Raw genomic sequence first — 6,844 nt, forward strand, 5'->3', positions numbered from 1 at the left:
GTGGATCACTGTGTAAACAGGTATATGAGTCATCGATTTCTGTACGGCAGGTTACCACTATGCTTGGGCTATGAACAGGATACGTTTATTACCCCCCAGTTTCGTGAGTCCAGGCGTGGTTCACGTGGGTCGTCCACTCCCAGCCTGGTTTCATCAGGCTGCAATCCAGGTGGCAACCAGGACTGGGGTTTCTTTTGAAGGCTGGACTGCAGAGGATCCCCTTTCAAGCTCACATGGTCCTTGGCAATCTAATGAATTCTCATCACAGGGTGACACCCCCCACTGAACTGGTCAGAAGTAAATTACAGGTTCAGCCCACTCTGGAGGGGAGGGGATACCCTAAGGGTGTGAATACCAAGAGGTGGGGATGACTGGGGGCTATGAAGTATCAAAGGGAGCAGGGTAGAATCACTGTGCTGTACACCTGAAACGACACAACATTGTCAATCAACTCGACGTCCATTTACAAAGCGGGAAGCGTGGGAAATGATGTGGGTGATGATAATTAACATTCCAGAGGCTGTGGTTTGCATCCCTATTCTTTTCTGAGGAGGTAGGGAAGATGGAACTTCTGACATCTTTCTTCGTCTCCTAATCACTCTCCAACTGGTTTCAAAGTCCTCCTGGAGTTAGCTACAGATATTACCAATCAAAGGCTGTATTTAACATTTCATATTTACTCAGAATCTTGAGTACCAGTCTAAATCACTGGGAAGTGTGTTGGTTTTTTTTAAAATTTAACTTCACATTTGTTTGATCCTAAAATTGAGAGCTTATCCTTTGTCATTTGAGAAAGGATATTCGATAAAGTATATAACCATCAAACATATTTTTTTACTCCACACACTAAAAACATTGCAGTTTCTAGAATATTTTTAGGAAAAACAGCAGAATCTTTATTGAACACTTTATTCTGCTTTTAAGATTGAGACTTTGGCATTCGTTGTTAAATATGTCAAATTATGTGACTTGGGCTGAAATTTCTATCTTTCGGATATCCTTTAACATGATGACTTCTTAAAAAAATTTCAACTCAAATATTGCCAAGAAAAAATGATTCAACATTTATGTTGATTAAACTAATGCCATTCAAGAGCATTTTGTAAACTAAATTGTTCAGTGCTTACTACTCAATGGATTTTAGTCTCAGCATGAAAAATATCTCATATTTCTAATTGTGCAATTTTAGGCACATGATATAATTTTAAGTTATTATTTAAGCATTTATGTACAATGTTATATAGATCATAACTATGTCAAATATATTCATGGCAAAAATATTGACTATAAAGTATTAATAGTAGTTCCCCACTGGTGGTAGGAATATAGGTGATTTTTCTTTCCATTTTCAATATTTTCCAAAGTTTCTATAATAAACATGTATAATTTTGCGCAACAGGGAAAAAAAGCATCATTTTAAAAAGAGAGGATTTGACTAAATCCATGGTTTTCCTTTTTATTTGTTTTAGCAGCAAAACTCTTCTTTTAAAAGAAATTCTTAGAAGTAACCACATATGTAAATCTGAGAAGAGTGATGATTGTGTTTTGGAGGCGTTCTTTCTTGTTTCTGGAACTCCACAACATCCAAGGGTTCTTCAGAACACATTTTTAAAACCGCTAGACCAGACAGTTTCTAGAATTCCTTAGAGCGGGCTGCAGTGGTAAGAGGAGCCTGACAGACCTGGGGGAAAGGAGACTGGCCCCAAGTAGGACTTCTTATGGGATCTCTGAGCCGTTTTCTCTTCACTTTTAAGATGGATATATCATCTGCCCTCAGGGCACTGGGTACAGGGCACATGTATGAGCTCAGTAAATGGACTATCGTCACACTGCAACCATTATCTAAGCCCTATGGTGTAATTCCATGAAAAGTCACTCTCCGGTCCCTCTCTCTTCGGCTCCTTCTCCAGGCCACTGAATTTCCCCAGGTTCCAGTATTCATGATATTCTCTCAGGCTGAAATGGTCCTTTCTCCCCTCAACTGATTAGCCTATAGTTAGTTTTGTTTTAAGACCCAACTCAAATACCACTGCTTTTGAAAAACCTTCCATGAGTCTCATGTGTGGTAGAATCCGCATCATATGTGCCTTGTGATACTCTTTTATCCTACTTGTCCCATGGTGTGTTAATTCACATGTTTATATCTTGTTTATGCCTTAGCTCACCCATTAATGGGGCACGGGTCTTAATCACTTTTATATTGCTAGCATTACACACTGCATTTGATAAGTAGTGAGGACCCATCAATAGAAAATAGTGGCCACAAGCAGTGAACAGTAATACAGCCATTTTACTCCACTAGATATAAGATTATTAGCAGTTGAAAACAAAGAGAGGAATCTACTGATCATTGTAGTATCAGAGTATGTCTATGATTGAATGGACTTCCTACTGTTATGGACACAGGGCAGGAACTGGCAGTGGAAGATGCCAGCATAGGCAAGATACAAAAGTACAGAAGTGCACTTGAGTCCTGAAGGTGGGCAAAAGTCCCACCCTTTGGAAATACACCTCAAATCAATCCAGCGAGCAATTTTCCCCACAAGGTGTTAAAATGTAAGTCATCGGGGAATGAGAACAGACTGTCCAGTTAATTTGTTAAGCTTACTTATCCAATATTGAGGAAAACCATTACTTTTCCAAATGGTTTAAATTGTTCAGTCGCTAATTCCTCACAAAGCTACTGAAAGTCCGAGTAGCATACATGTGTGTGAGAAATATGGCTTTTCTTTATCTTCTTATGTCAACTTCAGTCTGACTCTGAGCCTCCACGTCGACTGGCTGCAGAGAAATTCTATCCTAAGCTGGGGCAAAAGTCCCAGGTCAGACACCCGGGAAACCCTCTCATCAGTGGTACACTCTGGTGATTGTTAAGAATCTTCTCATCCCAATTCCTGTGGTCTGCTTTTGTTTACTCCCTCTCCTGTTTCCATTCTGCATCTGGGGCTCAGAATTTTTGCTGAGACTGAAGCCTCTCTGTCTCCGTTCAAGGCACTCCTCTGATGTCTTGTCACCCCAAGAGAGCAAATTCTCCCTTCCTTTGCCTTTTTGTCAACAGATTGACATTAAGGAGGGCAACCTGCTTAACTCAGCCTACTGATTCAAATGCTGATCTCATCCAGAAACAGCTTCACAGACACACCCAGAATAACGTTGAACCGATTATCTGGGTACCCCGCGGCCCTGTCAAGTTGAGGCCTAATATAATAGTAACTACCATATCGACAACTGATAGTTTATTATTGAAACCCAGCTTCCTATTACGTTAGAACTTCTGGAAACTCAGCTTCTCTTGGGGGCTATGTAGCATTTCCCATGTGAACTTCTTTATACTTTAGAGTTTAAGAGAGTGTAAATCTCAATCTGTTGAGGGCCTGAATAAAACAAAAAGGCAAAGGAAGGGAGAATTTGCTCTCTGTGTGTGACAATCTCTGCGCTGGGCCATTGGTTCTTTGATATCCTGAGGCTTGGCACTGTGGAATACGCTTGGTTGAAGACAGTCCAAAAGAACACAGTGGCTTGGATTCTCTGAAGATCAGCTTCAGGAAAGGCTACCTGATACTCTCTGGCCTCCCCAGACTTGTATTCCTTGCTTCTCTCTGCCTGCATGGAAACCCCAGGGGATCGAGATTTTGCTGCTTGTCAAGGAAGAGACGTGGCTTTGAAACATGAGCCAGGAGGAAGCGAAACAAGCCCAGTGACTCTACACATCTTGAAGATGAGCTCCGAGGAAAACAGCAGCTTCACAGGTTCCAGTTGGCCAAGGCTTCTCGGAGGCTGTCCCAGATTCTCTGTCACTTGGCAGTGGAGTCCGCATCAGCTGCTCAGGCTGAGGTCCCAAACTGGGTCTGCTTCCTTCATGCTCTGCAAGTTTGGCTTGGGTGTCCTCATCGGGTGCGGAGTGGCCCTGTGGATAGTCAAAGCAGGAGTCCCAGTTCCTGCTTTGTGATACACCCACCGTAGGTGCTTGAGACCAGCACAGGTGTATCTGGCTGGGCTGCAGTCCATATGGGGAGGTGGCTCACAGCACAGGTAGGGGGCTGGCGGGGTACGCAGGATATGGAAAAAGACTCCCAAATAAAGCAATTCTTATGTAATCCATCTCTAGTTACAGCCTACCGACACATGGCAGCAAAGGCCCAGACAGAAGCCTGGACATGCCCAGAGAAAACTGCAACTTTTTATTATAATACCCAAGATCAATAACACAAACACAGAGAGGCTGTAGAGGTTTAGCCCATCTGGCAAGCTGGTGTTTCCTGGATGGAGTCAAACCTTGCCAGGTAAAGGGAACATCATAGGCAGAGAAGTAGGTCCCTGGAGACTATCAATCCCACACCCTCCTTTCTTCTTCATTGGATACTTCAAATTCCCCTCCTGTGTCCCCACCAGTTCAAGAGCCAGGGCCTTTGAGCTTTGGAATTAAGCCCCAGGGTGGCACATGGCAGTCAGCAGAACACATTCCAGGACAAGCTGGAATTCACTTGATAACCTGTCTCTGTGCCTGGCATTTGATAGGTACTTAATCAGTTTCCCTATTAGAGCCTTATTATTATTATTATTATTTCCTTTAGAGCCAAGTGTTACTCTGATTTCCAGAAAACTTGGGCAAAATTAGAGACAAAATCCTCTTTGAAAGATTTATGGCAATTTTTCTCAAAGAAGCAGATGAAGTTTCTTTCGCTCTTTCACTTCTCAAGAGAACAAAGCTGGATTACAGAGTTAAGATGGTCATGAGCATGAGGTTTCCATTTACTTCCTTTTATAAGATGAGCAAACTCTGACCCAAGGAAACTGACATTTCCATGAGGTGAGAGTCTCTATGGTGATAAACAATTTTCTGTTATCGCCAACAGTGTAGAGAAATGGTTCTTTCCACAAAGATTTAGGGTTCTGCCCAGGACAACATAATGTCTGGCTTTTCCCCTCCTTGAGTTTATGTTCTAAGACTGGATAAGAGGGACAAATTGTCAACTCACACAGTCATTCATGGTGATTGTGAAGGGAATGTATAAACACTACAGCATTGAGAGAATGTCTTAATCCATTGGGGCTTCTATACAAGATATATTGTGGTTTATAAACAACAGAAATTTATTTCTCACCATTCTGGAGGCTGCGAAGTCCAAGATCAAGGCACCAGCAGATTCAGTGTCTGCTGACAACCTGCTTCCTGGTTCATAGATGGCCATCTTCTCTCTGTGTCCTCACGTGATGGAAGGGGCAGGAAGCTCTGTGGGGTCTCCTTTATTTTATTTTATTTTATTTTTAAATATTTATTTATTTATTTATTTTGGCTGCTTTGGGTCTTTGTTGCTGCACGCAGGCTTTCTCTAGTTGAGGCAAGCAGGGGCTACTCTTCCTTGCCGTGCACAGGCTTCTCCTTGTGGTGGCTTCTCTTGTTGCGGAGCACGGGCTCTAGGTGCACAGGCTTCAGTAGTTGCAGCACACAGGCTCAGTAGTTGTGGCACACAGGCCCTAGAGCACACGGGCTTCAGTAGTTGTGGCTCGCAGGCTTAGTTGCTCCGTGGCATGTGGGATCTTCCTGCACCAGGGATCAAACCTGTGTCCCCTGCACTGGCAGGCGGATTCTTAACCACTGCACTACCAGGGAAGTCCCTGTGGGGTCTCTTTTACAAGGGCACTAATCCCATTCATGGGGGTTCCACTCTCATGACCTAATCACCTCCCAAAGACCTCACCAATACCATCACCTTGGGGGTTAGGTCTCACGTATGGATTTTGGGGGACACAAACATTCAGACAATAGCAGAGGATATAAGGGAGTTCAGAAAAGAAGTGAAGAAGTGGATTTTAGCACCTACAGTTCCTGATTAAGTAACAGAAAGAATAGAAAAACTGCAGCTTTCGTTAACTCCCATGGTGTTTGGCTATAAGGCTTTGACCTCACGGATTAGGTGAGATTTCTAATAGCTTTGGGGAAAATGAAACCTCAATGTAAAGTGATTCCAGAATAGAATGCTCATCAAAATCACAGCCTGAGGGCATCAGAATCCCTTGGGATGCTTGTTGAAATGCAGATTCCAGGATTGGACCCAGGTCTACTAAATCAGAATTGCAAGCATGAGCCCAGAGGAACTGGTATTTTGAATAAGCTCTCCATGTGACTCTTACCCCCATCAAAGTTTGAGAACCCCTGCCAAAACCCCAAATCAGGACCAAGCCCAGGCAGTCTTGAACTTTCTTGCCCTTAAAGAAAACAAATTAAGTCAACAGAAAAGAGAACATGGTAGCTTCGTAGGTTTCTTGAAAATGAGGGAACTGTATGTACATGAGCTGTAACCAGACCCATAAGGAGAAAGGTTTTCTCAACCCGCAGAGCGAGTTGAATGAGATCAGTAGTTTTTGCCAAAACCTAATCCTGCAGCCCTGCCATGAATAACTTTAATATTTTAAAGCCCTCACAGCATAGCCAGGATTCCCAACCAATTCAGAAAACCTTTCCAATGTTAGTGTCACCTTTTGCTGAAAGAAGTTGCCTGTCAGGGGTCCCTTCTAAATGAAAAACATCATTTACAGAATGCTAAAGAAATCCTAATACCAAAATATGTGCTCCTGGTATGTTGTTGAGAGGTTTGGGCAACGTTTCCAGTAGAAGAAGTCTTAAAGAAGGAGGGAAGAGACTCATAGGTTTTATGGCAACTTAGTTAACGAAGGGAATGAAGAAAAGTGAATCATATGAACATATTAGAAAAAGATTTCAATTTTTACTGATTTGACACAAAATACCAACCTCACCAAAACAATCAAAATATGCCATTAGAAAAACAATATCAACAAACTGATTATTGAGTATCATCAAATTCAAAGGTATTTGAGATTA

The sequence above is a fragment of the Mesoplodon mirus genome (assembly GCF_964341445.2).
Source record: "Mesoplodon mirus genome assembly, chromosome: 4".
Lineage (NCBI taxonomy): Eukaryota > Metazoa > Chordata > Mammalia > Artiodactyla > Ziphiidae > Mesoplodon > Mesoplodon mirus.